The 14595-nt window shown below is 40.0% G+C and overlaps 1 protein-coding gene across 1 annotated transcript in view; it reads right to left on the bottom strand.

The window, feature by feature from the left end:
• PDE6G (phosphodiesterase 6G) overlaps nucleotides 1–9498 on the bottom strand; it is a 32608-nt gene extending 23110 nt beyond the window's left edge. Inside the window, exon 1 of the mRNA XM_075216875.1 lies at nucleotides 9390–9498. The gene's annotated coding sequence lies outside the window, so the exon portion shown is untranslated. The remainder of the gene's footprint in view (nucleotides 1–9389) is intronic.
• Nucleotides 9499–14595: the final 5097 nt, after the last annotated feature.

Here is a 14595-nt window from a genome sequence, read left to right as displayed (position 1 = left end):
AGAGTCTGGAAAGCCAGACTCTTCAGGGAGTGAAGGAGATCACCCCTATTTCAGGGAGTCTCCCTGACAATCAGGGAGAGTTGGCAAGTATGATTTAAAGTGGTAAACAAAAAATGTTCACCACTTTCAAGAATATCAGGTTTAGATTGCTCTGTGTAGGTACAAATTGTTCAATGCAAATATTGTTTCTGAAAAGATCTTTAAATGGAACTTAATAGAATCATTGTGTGCAAGGATGCATGTAAACAAACTCATTGGTACAGTAAAATGTTACTTCAATTGTGTCTGGATTTTTTTTTAGTTAAAAAGCTATTCTAAAGTAATTTGAGGCAAACTATTGTTTAAATAGAGGTTTTTGAAGTAAAAAATAATTAAAAATAATATTTGAAGTTAATACTTTTTTTTGTCATTTTTGAGGCATATAAAATTGTTTAAAGGGTTTTATTAAGTAACAAAAACTGTAAAAAAAATAAATCACAACAAGGAAAACTTTACAATATGGAAAAATGTAGTAAAAAGCTGTTTTGAGACTAATGACAGCATCATTTCCACTTTGGAGTAGCTGTTTTGAGCGCTCACTTTTGCTAATTTGCATGTGATGTTTTTCTTTATAAAGCTAAACTGGAGATAAAAGTGTTCTTATATGGACTTGACACCATTTTAAGTATACTCTAATTTTATTTTCTGCTTATTCTACTTAGAATAACCGACATATAAACTAGGTGAACAGCCTAAATCTGCATTAGGAAAATTGCTCACATCTAAAAGCAACTGATTATTGTGTGATTTACATAAAATAAGTTAGGATATGGAGAGTCATAAAAGGCAAACTGCATGTAGAATAATGAAAGTAAGATGAACGAAAGACAAATTATTGCCTACTTAAATTACAGAGCTTTCAATACCACTGATGATTGACCGTCTTCTGTTTCCGTGTCAGTGTACAAAAGGTTGGTGCTGTGCAGTGTACAAAAAAGCTGAGAGGATTCCCGGGCCCCAGTAAGTCCACTTATCGCTGCCCCCTAAGTCTGTGAGTGCTGTCTTTGCAAAAGCCAGTGTTGTCAGGCCCGGCGCTCCCATTAGGCAACCTTAGGCAGTTGCCTAGGGCGCCGGGACCTGCAGGGCGCCGCTGACTAGATTTTAAAATCTAGTCAGCGGCTTGGGAGAGAATAGCAGCGGCGGCGGTGTGCTGTTTTTTAACTGTCCGCGGTCCTCTTCAGTCCTCTTCAGATGCCCAGCGCATCTCACACATGATCACTGACGTCTGGCGGCGCCTGTCTGCAGGTTCACACTGTCTGTCGGTGACAGACAGTGTGAATAAAGTTTCTACCCAACACCCTCCTCCCCTCCCCTCCTCTCCCAGCAATCACCGCTCTGCTGAGCCATTAAAGGAGATCCTCCCTGCATCTGCTGACCAGCCTCAAAAACAGTGAGTATATTTAATTTGTATTTTTTTTTATTATTAATTTTTTTTTTTAAAAAAAAGGGGTACCCAAAGGTAAAATCCTAAAGTGTGGAGGGAAAAAAAATGTTGGGGGTGGGATTTCATTATTATTTAGCACTTTATGCTCTATTTTAGATTTAAAAACTATGGTGGATAAAATAATTATTTTATTGCACCTCATGACCTATATTTGACTTGCTGCAAGTCAATAATAGAGCATGACGTGCCAATAAAATAATTATTTTATCCACCATAGTTTTTAAATCAAAGATAGAGCATGAAGTACCAAATAATAGTAATTTTTCTCCCACATAGCTTGAAAATCAAATATAGAGCACGAGGTGGCAAATAGTAATTTTTCAATGGTATAAAAATGACCATTTGCCACGTCATACTCTATATTTGATTTGCAAACTATGCGGTGGAAAAATGACTATTATTTGGCACTTCATGCTCTATATTTGATTTAAACACTATGGTGGATAAAATAATTATTTTATTGGCACCTTATGCTCTATATTTGACTTGCTGCAAGTCAAATATAGAGCATGAGGTGCCAATAAAATAATCATTGTGTCCACCATAGTTTTTAAATCAAAGATACAGCATGAGGTGGTAAATAATAGTAATTTCTCTCCCAAATATCTTGCAAATGAAATATAGAGTATGACGTGGCAAATGGTCATTTTTCTATGGTATAAAAATCACTATTGCCACGTCATACTCTATATTTCATTTGCAAGGTATTATTATTTTATTGCCACCTCATGCTCTATATTTGACTTGCTGCAAGTCAAAAATAGAGCGTAAGGTGCCAATAAAAGTCATTTTCTCCCCCATACTTTGCAAGTCAAATATAGAGCATGAGGTGGCAAATAGTAATTTTTCTACAACATAAAAATGTCTATTTGCCACCTCATGCTCTATATTTGATTTTCAAACTATGGTGGAGAAAACGACTATTTGATTGGCACCTCATGCTCTATATTTGACTTGCAATCTATGGGGTACAATTTCTACACCATAGTTTGCAAGTGATGCAGAGGGGGGTCCAGTGGTGTGATTCAGAGGGGGGTGCAGTGGTGTGATTCAGAGGGGGGTGCAGTGGTGTGATGCAGGTGTTCCGAAATCTAACACCTGGATACCTCCCCTCTAGAAATTCTGTGTCTGCAGTGAAGTCTGGACATTGTTCTGCATCAAACATCACGGCATCTGGACCGCTGGAGAAGGTAAGAGGCTAATTTTCTTTTTTTTTTAAACACAAATGCACACAGTTGAGTAGGTAAGTGTCTGTGAGGCAGGTATTTGGTGTGTTCGCGAGGGGTGGGGGGTGGGGGGGGCGGTATCTTGAAAGCCCTATCTTGAGAACCCTAGCACCGGCCCTGAGTGTTGTACACGCAGCACAGGGGGCATGACTACATTGACCAATAGGTAGCTATTGCTCCATGTATCATTTATCCTCCACCCACAATTCTGCTCTCATGGAGCCCCATCCCCACCACCTAATCTCTACAACCAGGCCCACAGGGAGGCCTTGACCCGGGTACACTTATACCCATGCCACCACCATGCTCTCTGCTCCCCTGGATGTTCTAGAAGATTAGAGTGAAAACAAAATGTAATATAACATTCAATTATGCTTCCATATCTCCCAACTGTTGAGATTTAGGTAGGATAGTTCTAATTCCTGTCTGCCGGTATGTTGGCAGGTATATCCTGCTCACTGCTGCTGTGCCCAGCAGAATGGTGGTGAACAGGTGCACACATCAATGAATGGGTGTACTGGCCAGTATCCATTCTGGAGGGGGCATGGGCTAAATATTTTTTTTCACAGGGCACAGAATTAGAAAGTGACTTCTAATATTCATAATAATTCACAGTAGGGAGTACATCATCAATAATATTCATAATATTGCACAATATGGAATACATCATATCTTATAATATACAATATTACACACTGGCACCTCACATAATGGAACCACAAATACGTTACTTGTACTAGACATTTGTTTGTTTCATGCAGGTAAAATGGCATTAACATTTCTTCATTGAAAATACTTGTGTCTGTCAACAATTTCCTGAAAAAAAATCTAGAATTGGGAGATGGCTGTTTGTTCACCTATAGCAGTGTTTCTTAACTCCAATCCTCACGCTCCCCAACAGCTCATGTTTTCAGGATTTCGTTAATCATGCACAGATGACATAGTCTACTTTGCTGGGACAGTAATTATCCTACCTGTTTCCAAAGACAGAAATCCTCAAAACATGAGTTGTTGGGGGTGCATGAGGACTGGAGTTACAAAACACTGATCTATAGAGCAAGCATGTAATTATACATTAACTATAAACAAAAAACATTCCACTACCAATGGCACAGCTCTTAATGACTAAAGCAGTAGCATTCCTAATATGGAGAAACTTTTGCTTTAATGCCAAACTCTTTAGCTTCTATACCTTCACTTGATTCTTTTTAACTAGATATTCCAGATAGTAACTTAAAATGCTGGCCTGAACAAGGATGTACTCCTACAAATACCTAAGGATTCAACATTATCTCTCAAGTACAAAAATGTTGCTCATCACTATACGCCGGACAGACCACGCAACATGACGAACTGAGCATTGTTGGAGACCATAAATTTTGCGACATACAAATTTTCAAAAGAGAACACAATGCCATTTAGTAGAATGATGGAGCAAAAGCAGACTCGAAGATTGGAACTTCACTCATCTGCTAAACAGTCTCATCTCTATTGGGGTAGGGCTGGAAATATTTAAGACCAAATTGGAAAGAAGTGGATGTAATTTAGTGGCCAAATCTGGAGTGAGGCCACTATTTTGTTGTACATGCATAGCCAATTTGTTGGCTCTAACTAAACTGTCTCGTTCTGTGGACTCAAGATGACTGCAACCTTGAGATAGGTCAAATGTTGATCTTGACCTGTAGAACATCTGGTTGGCCAATTACGATGATCTCAACTGTGTATGACATTAGATCACTGCATTATTGAGCTTGAGCACCAAACAGCAGACTCTTTCTAAGTGTATGGGCAGTATAAGACATGTTGTTGCAGATTACATAACTCCTCTAGAATGTAAGATCGCACGGGCAGGCTTCTCTTCATCCTTTGTCTCATGTCTCCCTCCCTTGTACGACACTGTTGTCATGTCTGAAGCTGACTGCTCCGCTGTCTGCTTTCTCATACGCATGAAATCGTACCTCTGTCTGTGCTAGCTATATTTGCTAGCTCATGACCATCCATGTATGTGTTATCTGTAAGATGATTGTATGGCACCGTGGCTCCTTATGGATACAAAATGATGATGATGATATTCCAGAACTTCAGAATATTTAATCTTTTGCAACCTTGCTGCAATTACTAGTACATACCTGCAACACTAAGGATGTGTGAAAAAAAATATATAGGTCCTTTAAAGCTCTCAGCCCTGAGTATTCCCCAGACTGAAATTATTATAACTTACTACTGTTCCCATTACTCCTTTCTGACCAACGTCTTGATCTGGTTAACCTGATCTATGGTAGGACAGTCGCTAATTGTCCACAGCTTGTATGATCTCTGGCAAAAAATTGTAAGTGCAATTGTTATTTCTGTTTCTTCTGTTAAAGCAAACAGTTGGTCTATGTGACCAGTGCCGGTCCTCCACCCCCACTGCTCTTTACTTTAGCAGGTGGAAGGCGGGGGCGTCATCCTCTGCTCCTCAGTGGGAGTGTATCGCTTGTCTGTGACATCACAGCTAAGCACCATACTCTCAGCCAATCACAGACATGGAGTAGAAAGTAAAAGCTTCCAGCTGCTTCGGTGGGCAGAGCTCCATGTGGGGGCATCACATGGGCATTCAAAACACTGAATGAGTGACATTATGCCACTCATAGAGTGCTGTAGGCACCTCCTATCCGTTAGGAAGTCTAGTTTCACCTTATGGTAGTGCCGGACATTTGTTTCTTCAGTCTAGCGCTATCCACCATCAATATATTAATCTGTTTTCACCAATATGGAGATGAATCTGTAAGGTAACTCCCTGAAAGGAGGTGCTGTTATACACTATTTTCACACTCGGTGTGCTCATCATAGTCCCCCTGGGTTGAAAATAGAATCATTACAACTAAACAACTCTACTGACTTTCTCTCTTCTCCCCACCCAATACATACTTTTCTCTATTCTGGACATGGTAGCACATATTCACTAATGTCACACCCCTTAAACATAATTACACAACAAATATATAGCGCTGCATCCCACCATTCAAGCGCTCTTATGTGTAATCTGCCACTTGTGCAGTTTATATTACTGAACACTTATCGTCTTGACTTGTAATTTGGCCATGATTGCTATTTGTAGCTGCTTTGTCCTTGTACCTACTTGAAGATTAGTTTCTGTAGCACAACAGTTACATTGGTGACCACATATTCGTAGAGAATTTCAGAGATTTTACTGTAAGGCTACCAGAAAATTTCAAAGCCTCAATTGCACGATATTAACCTTTTGTTATATTTTCATTCCACGTTTCCGACCGCATATTTAAAATTGGTGAAAAATATTAAATTGCTATATGGCAATTATATACCGTCAGTTCTACTTTAGTGAGAACTTGAGCACCGGCACAATGACTGACTGCATATGATGTTACAGGATTAGATGGAAGCTCTGCTGAGGCAGCAAAATGGTTTCACCTCAAGCAGCTTATAGTGACACAAATCCATAACTCTTACAGATCTGTCTATACAGAAGTACTGTGCACAGATAGTCCTGTGTACCTGCTTTAACTGTCATCATCTGATATATTTCATTTTACTACGTGGGAATAATGTGTCTGCATATGGGACACATGTATAAGACGGTTATAATATATAACCGAGTCATATGTTTTCTGCTTCTAGCAGACAAAATAATAATAGATGTTTAATCATGGCCTATATATATGGTGGCTTTACTACATTTTGTTTATCTACTTAGATTGTTTATATCTGTAACCAATCAGCCCTAATCATTCTTCCTTTATAGCAATTGATAGTTTTATATATCTATATATTATAGTTATAATTATATATAGTTATACTGGGTTCATGCATAGTCTTACTTTAATAAGAAATTATCATTCATGAGTTAGGGAGCATGGTGGCACAGTGGTTAGCAGTGTTGCCTCACATCACTGCAGTCATGGGTTCAATTCCAACCAGGGCCCCATCTGGGTAGAGTTTGTATGGGTTTCCTCTAGGTACCTCTCACAGTCCAAAGACGTTCTGGTAGGTACTAACCTGGTTTCTGTCAAAATTGTCCCTAATGTGTGGTATAGAGAATTTATAATGTAAGCTCCAATAGGGCAGGGACTGATTTGATTGATTAGACATTCTCTGTACAGTGCTGCATAATGTGATTGACGCTATATAAATACTAGTAATGGTTTGGTTTTATTTGTCTTAATTCATTTGAAACTACTTTCTACAGATCCTCTCTTCTTTGCAGTATTCCAGTCGCATTTCAGTCATTCCAACCATATGATCTGAATGTTCAGTAAAAAGATAATTGGCACTGGCTGTGCACACATGGTGTATCTAAGTAAATAAATGCTATGTAATCGTGTCTTACAATTATTTTCAACTACAGCCACTAAAATGAATAAAAAAAATTTTTATAGGCTGCACAGAGGTAATATTTAGCGATTCATTTATATAAGGGGTTCAAAGGTGCAAGCACAGAAAATAACACACATCAATAAACATATCCCTATTACCTGTGTGGGGGAAGAGCCTGTTCTTAGCTAGCACCAGGCACACGGATAGTTAGTTGTGTGTGTGTGTGTTCTGTTTCCGAGATAACTATTAAGCCATTAACAAGGAGCAGAAAGTGGTGCAGACAGCACATGTTCTGTAACCTATAGCAACCAGATACTTGGTTTTATATCTGGTCACTCCAGGTTTGAGCCACTGTTAATTATTTAATAAGAATGGTGCATTATGTACACACATTTGCTGTAACCCACAACAACTAGTACAGTGCGGGAAATAAAAGCAGATCTTTAAATGGTTGTTGTGAGTTAAAATTTGTTTATGCACATAGCACCATAGTCCATTATTCGCAATGTATACTGTGTTATTAATCCTATGTCTATTAAAAAGAACTGTTTAAAACTTCCAAGTTTACTACTGAACAATGATTGAAATACTTCTTAGAGAATTATTAAACCATGCTGTGTTTTGTTGGGGTGAGAACAGGACAAGAATACTCTAAAAGGAGCTACTTTCTAAAAGTGTGTATGTTTTATTAGTAAATTATACAGAAGAAAGAACAAGATAACTGAACAACAGGATAGTGACAATTCCCTGAAGAACAATCTATGTAAAACTATGTAAGGGGGTCTGGTGCACAAATCACCAGTAAAATTAGAAAAACATTGTTTTATAATGTGATTTGTGGAATGTCCTTTGAAAAGACAGGACTGTGAGAATTTTCCAGACATTAGAAGCCTGGGAATGTCAAATGCGTGAGGTATTGGGAAGGTGAGTGGGATGGACAATACATTTCCTATAAACTGGTCATAATGGGCAACAGTGGTTACATTTGGTTGAGAAACAGAGGAGTAGAGGAATGTAAAAAAAAGGGTCCTTCTTTACCTGAAACATAACATTAATCTTAAAAGCGAACTGATCCAACTTGCATATGTATTTGTTCTGTTTTTAAGTATGATTTTTTTTTAATGTATAACCTATTGTCCAGCGCTGCAGAGTTTTGTGATACATTATAAACAGAGCCGTAGCTTAGAATTATAGTGCCTGGGGCGAGAAAGACAAATGCCGCCCCCCTAGCCCTCAATTTTAACCAAATGAACTTAAAATATTCCTAAATTGCGCCTCCCTTCAGCGTTGCGCCCTGGGCGGTCGCCCCTGTCGCACAGCTCTAGTTACGGCCCTGCTTATAAATAGCTGATGATGATGATCCCATACTGATAGTGATCTTACAACCTTCCAATAAAATTATGTAAAATTCAGCACATTAGTGTAAGAAAGGTTAAATAACTTATACTATAATGAACTGTACGTGGTAATGAAACTGAAAAAACAAAATGATAAACCATGACTAGATAGTAAATCTCCACATAAACTGTTGAAGTCAAGCCTGTGTTGACCATCTGCTTGAGCTGTATTATGACCAAATTACTTTGAGCAGAAAAGAATGCAGCTCAAACAGAAATCACGTATCCCTATGGTGATCGCAAAGGCCATTGCAATCACCATAAGGATCTATGATCCCTTTTTATAAAACTCTATTTGAGCTATACTCTGTTTACCCATTAATGTTGTGATTATCAGAGTGCTAGTATGCTTTACATGAATGATAGGAAACTTTTATAAGGTGCAGGGGCATACATGACAAAAGGTCATGTGTCTGTCTTTAATAACTCTGGATGAAGGTCAACATTTGTAGCTCTATTCATAAATGCCATGAAATCAGCGGCTAATTGACAAACTGCTATGGTACTGTCACCAAAATGAGCTTGAGGCCTGAGAATTTTCCTACTAAAACTGATGTATCATTTTCAGACATGCCTATTAATCTACCAATAGTTGACCACTATTTGCCTTTGTGTTCTTATCCGGCTCTTGTGTGATCAAGACGCACAGCCTGACTGGAAAACAGCGGTCGTGGATCCATTTAGCCCCACACATAGCTGGACAAATTGGGAACTGGTTACGTTGCTTTGGTCAAATGACACGACCAGCCCCTGTATGACCAGAATAAGGCTATATTTTGGGACACTATTTTTGCAAAAAAACAAACAAAAAAAAAACAAGTAGATCAGATCAGAGCTATTGTGAAAGGCAAAAAAGCTGCTATTTGCTTATGCCATCGAGTTGACATAATGCTACATTAAAATCACAAACCATTGTTTTGCAATGGAGATCTTGGTATCATCACTTACCCTATGCAAACAGTTTTCACATATCCAGCCACAGTAATGTCTGGTGCTCTGTGCTCACCCCCCTCATCGGCTCTCCTCTGGGACTAAACTGATCTACACTACCTCAAGGCTCTGGATTTATTAGGCTCAGAAGTAATAGGATTACAGTGCTCTATCTCAAATGGTAATCTGATAGCCCATCTGGGGAGATGGAGAGTGCAGCACTGTGAACAGATATGACCCTTCCCTGTGCTCTACAAGTTGCCAGCACTGTGTTTCTTACAGTGTTACTGATCCTGGATGTTTTCAGTATTTACTTACATTAACAGCATTATAACGTTAAAGGAGAATCACAAACTCATAGATCACTGATATATCATAGTTCATATCTTGTAACATGTCCATTGTTGCAATTCAATTAGGATATCCTGTTTCAGTTGGCTACCCAAATCCCTTGGATTACTGAGCTTGTCAATGCATCATTCACACTAGTGGAAGTAAATCACTGCATAGGCCATATGTACTTTATTATTATCTTTCATTTATATAACGCCAGCCTGCTCCACAGCATTTTCTGATTGGGAATAAACACAGTAATCAAACAAACTGAGGACCCTGTTTGCAAGCTCAGAATCTATAGGAAAATAGGAGTTTGATACATGAGGTTGAGTGCCACCGATAGGATACTGGTCAGTCTGAAATGGGAAAAAGTGCATAGTGAGGCAATATAAGTCATTTTGTTTGGACTTTGCTTTTGTGTCCCTTCTGTTTCATTGTATATATTGATATTTTTCTGTATACAAAATGTACCACTCTGCAAAATATTGATGTCCCCAAACACTGTTTACACCATCGTTATATAGTACCCAACCCGTGGTATCGCTGACAATATCAGGAAGTTATATAAATAAAGAAATGGAAGTTGCTCAATCAATTTATAGGCTATAGCAGGTGCGTGAAAGGGTGGGGTTATCCTAAAAGGAACAAACACACAGAGATCCCCCAGCACACTGCTATAGCCAGCAACAGATCTGCTATTTCTACTGTAGATAAAAATGCAAAAGTCTCAGTTGCACACATTTGCAAATGTATGTTAAAGCCACCCGCCTCTCCACGGTGCTTTTGCTAATAGGGTGGTCCTAACGCTAAACAATAAGAGTCCCATATATTTGGGCCATACATATGTGTTTTTAAATTGAGAGCCAACTTACCAAAGAGGCACCCCCAGAAGCCTCCAACTAGCAATCCAATGTCAGCACCCCCTCTCAGCTACTGATATATCAGGAAGTTGTCACGAAAAATGTTGCAAAATCATTACATCATCTACCAACTGGTCTGTTTTCATAAAACAGAAAAAATCTGGCCATTCAGTCTGGAGACTCATCTAATGCTGACGTACAGAGGATAAAATCTATTCTTGTTAGGCCATCCCCGTGTGGGATCAAATCAGGGCCATCTTTTCCATTGGGCACGATGGGCAGCTGCCCAGGGGCCCCATAGGTACGGCTCTTAATGAGAATAAATAATCCTGCAAAAGGAAAAAACCTGCAAAAAAAACCTTCAAGGGTCACTGAGCAAGTACATCTATCTATCTCAATATATCTATATCTGTATATATCTATATCTAGGGGCCCCGGTGCACTGCTTTGTCCGGGGGCCCATAATGTTGTTAAGATGGCCCTGGATCAAATTGTACAATACAACTGTCTCTCAGTTACTCAAACAAAAAGGCAAGATTGGCCGGTTGGGTGGCTTACTGATGCTATTAATAAAGGAATATTATAATAATAATACAAACAAATGCTTCCAAACTGCAACTAGCCTCTGTTTCTAAGAACTTCACATGCCATACATTTGTAGTGATTTCTTAAGGGCATTGGGCCCACATTTGGATTGGAAGCCTCATGGGAAAAAAACAATCACATTAATATCAGATAATTTTAAAGGTGCCATCCCACACAGAATTTTTTTTTTTGTAAAGAGCACGTTTTGTACTTTTATAACATGAAGCTGATGTCATCATTTTCAAGGCTATCCTCCTATAAGTCAGATTTAGATGGCTGCCACTGCACAAAATCTATCTCACGAATGCAAGGATTTGGCTTCTGCTTCCTCTCCAGAGACTCTGAGTGACAGCCAGTCAGTTACTGACTTCCTCAGTGGTCAGGTGGTGCAGAGGAAAAAGGGGGGATGTGCCTGCTGAGAAAGGTGGTGTTCTAAAGCCTGCTCACTACATGTTATGTGACTGTGGTTGCCATGATAATTGCAGAACAATAAGCAAAATGTAAATTGCTAACAGCAGTTTGTATCAAATCTCAAAAGAAAAATAGACAAAGCAGTTTGTCTTCTTACAGGTAGCCAGAATGATTTATATTCACTACTGGTACATGTTCTATCTATCCAACCATTCTTTTGTGTCTCTACCTGTAGCAATACCTCCCATCCACTCCCAATATATTTTGGAGATCCACAAGGCACTGTTCTCATGCCTCTGCTATTCTCACTGTACACTTGTTCTCTTGGTAAAACTAATTTTCTAATTTGGTCTATAGTATCATCACTACTGATGACACCCAAATCTACTACTCCTCAACTGATCTCTTTCTGCTATTTCCACATGGATTTCCCAAATCTGATAAACAGAACTTATCATCTACTCATCTCACAGACTCACCACCTTCCCTCACATCTCCTTTACTGTCAACAACACTACAATTTCCTCAGTTTCCCAAGCTCACTGCCTTGGTATCACCCTTGACTCCACCCTCTGCTTTTCTTCTCACATCCTGTCTCTCCCAGTCCTGTTGCATCCACCTTCAAAATACTGTTAGGCTGTGCCCTTTTCTTATTAAACATGCAACCAAAACTATTATATATTCTCTCATCCTCTCCTGCCTCAAGTACTGCAACCTCCTCCTGAATGGCATTCCAATAACAGACGGGAAGGGATCCCTGTGCTAATCTAGATTAGCACCGGCTGGTCAGTGGTGCGGAGTCTAATGAGCTCCCAGGTGTTCACCAAGAACCACCACAAGCGGGATGGGCTTTGCTGGCGAGAGCTCGCAGGTCGCGGTCCACTGGTCTGCCTGTAGAGGTAGCGTTGCGGAAGAAGGACTGACAGGTGACCAATAGATGACAACAAAGAGATTGGTCAGACAGCCGGGTCCGGTACACAAACTGACATGGAAGTACAGAGTCAGCAGGCGAAATGGAGTTAGGACAAGCCAGGGTCTGGTACACAATCTGACAATGGATAACCGAATCAGCAGGCAGAAGCAAGGTCTGGACTACCCGGGTCTGGTAATACAATCTGGCAGCGAAGTACAGGAACAACAGGCTGAATCAAGGTCAGGGTAGCCAAGGTCTGTAACACTAAAGCGGATAAAACTGAGACAGCGAGTAGTCAGCAAGCCAAGATCGGTACACTACCGCAGGAGAGCAGGGAAGGTCAGACAGGCTGGAACTGGTACACGAGGATCAATCAGGATACAAGCAAGGCATCCAGAAACAAAGATACACACAAGTTGCTCTGATACTGAACGAGTGTCAGAGCAAGGTTTATATACACACTGAATTCAAATTCCCTGCCCCGACATGCGGTCTTGTGACCGCCCATACCTGGAAGCACCTTCCGATGCAGAGAATAAGGAAGGCGCTGGAGCGAAGAGAGGCAAGTGTAACAATTCCGCTCATTCTCCTGTCTCCAATTCAATTTGTCCTAAATGGCAGTTCTAAATCCAATGCACCACTCTGAAATGCATACACTAGATTCCCAAATCCTCCAGAATCCAATTCAAATGACTACAAAGCCCACAAAAACATCACCCTTTCAGACATCTCAAACATCATCTCCCTAACGTCCTCTCAGATCTGTCTCTGACCTGCCACTTGCTTCCTCTCAATATCAACCTTTCACTCCACTCAGAAGACTTCTCCTATGGTGTGCTGCTGTTCCTCTATGGAATTCTCTACCCTACAATCCTTGATCCCAGCCTTCAAATCTTTAAACAAACTCTGAAAATCTCCTAATTAGAGCATAGCCTTCTCCAACCTATACTACTCATACGCGCTACTGTCACAATCTGCATGACGCTCATCTCAGCAGTGCCCTTTTCCTCCTGGATTGTAAGCTTTCTTAAGAGCACGGCCTTCCATATCTTTTGGTTTTACATTTCATTTAGTCTCTCTGATTTATATGTCCAAGTTTCATGTATGCACACTGTGAGGATACCACCCTTAGCTGGGATGGAAGTTACCCTCTGTGGGATTCAACTCACTCGGGTAGACCAGGATATATCCAAAATAAGACTTTATTACGACAGCACAACACCACAAGACGTTCACAAGTTACAGGGTAAATGGTAGCACGTATCCTCCAGCAGCCTCCTGCAGTCAGCACTCCAAAGTCATAATCTCTGTCCCTTTCAGGGTCTTATCCTCCCGCAATATTACCACTACCGTTTAGCAAAACAGTTATGGTGTCTCCTAGCCTGGGTTACTAGCTCACACCAACCCTGTCCTGGTAGGGTTCCCTCCAGCGGTACCACAGTGCCTGGCCCAGAGTCCTTTTCACTGATGTCTTCTACACCAGGATCCTCCAAACTAGCATCACTCCCCTGGCATTCTCCTCCCCTATCTTATTTTCTCTGTACCCAGGAAGTAGGGTCCAATGTCTCAAACCTCCCCTTTACAGAAGGGGCCTCCCAGTCAACAATTTAGCTGCTAGACATACTGTCCCTGTTACCTTGATTAGACAATAGAATGGCTTGACTCAATTAGCTGTTTTGGCTGTATACAATACACATGGGGTTACAATAGTACATCAAGGAATGACACTGCACGCTTACATGGAACAATAAGACTTTTGACACATTATATCAGCAGGGTTACACAATATAAGTCTGTGATACCTTTTGATACAATTACATTTATATTGACACATATTGATACATTTCCCCATGCTATTTCAACCAATATATTACTGTGGAGGCACATTGCATATGAGTAGAAGTTCTAACCTCATTACCTCTCAGGTTATCTGTTGACCTAGCTAATTAACATGGGCTGCCAGCTAATTAACTCAGACATTGTTCTGATTACAAACCTCATCTCAGCTGCACCCCATACAATACACATTTGAGACAAATGGTAATTACATTAGCTAGCACAAGCAAAATGACTGCTGTTGTTCTGATATTTTCACACAGTATGGCAATATTGTTTCTAT

The sequence above is a fragment of the Mixophyes fleayi genome, chromosome 6 (genome assembly GCF_038048845.1).
Source record: "Mixophyes fleayi isolate aMixFle1 chromosome 6, aMixFle1.hap1, whole genome shotgun sequence".
NCBI classification, from domain to species: domain Eukaryota; kingdom Metazoa; phylum Chordata; class Amphibia; order Anura; family Limnodynastidae; genus Mixophyes; species Mixophyes fleayi.
The sequence above is the reverse complement of the archived record's forward strand: the minus strand, read 5'-3'. Positions and strand labels throughout refer to the sequence as shown.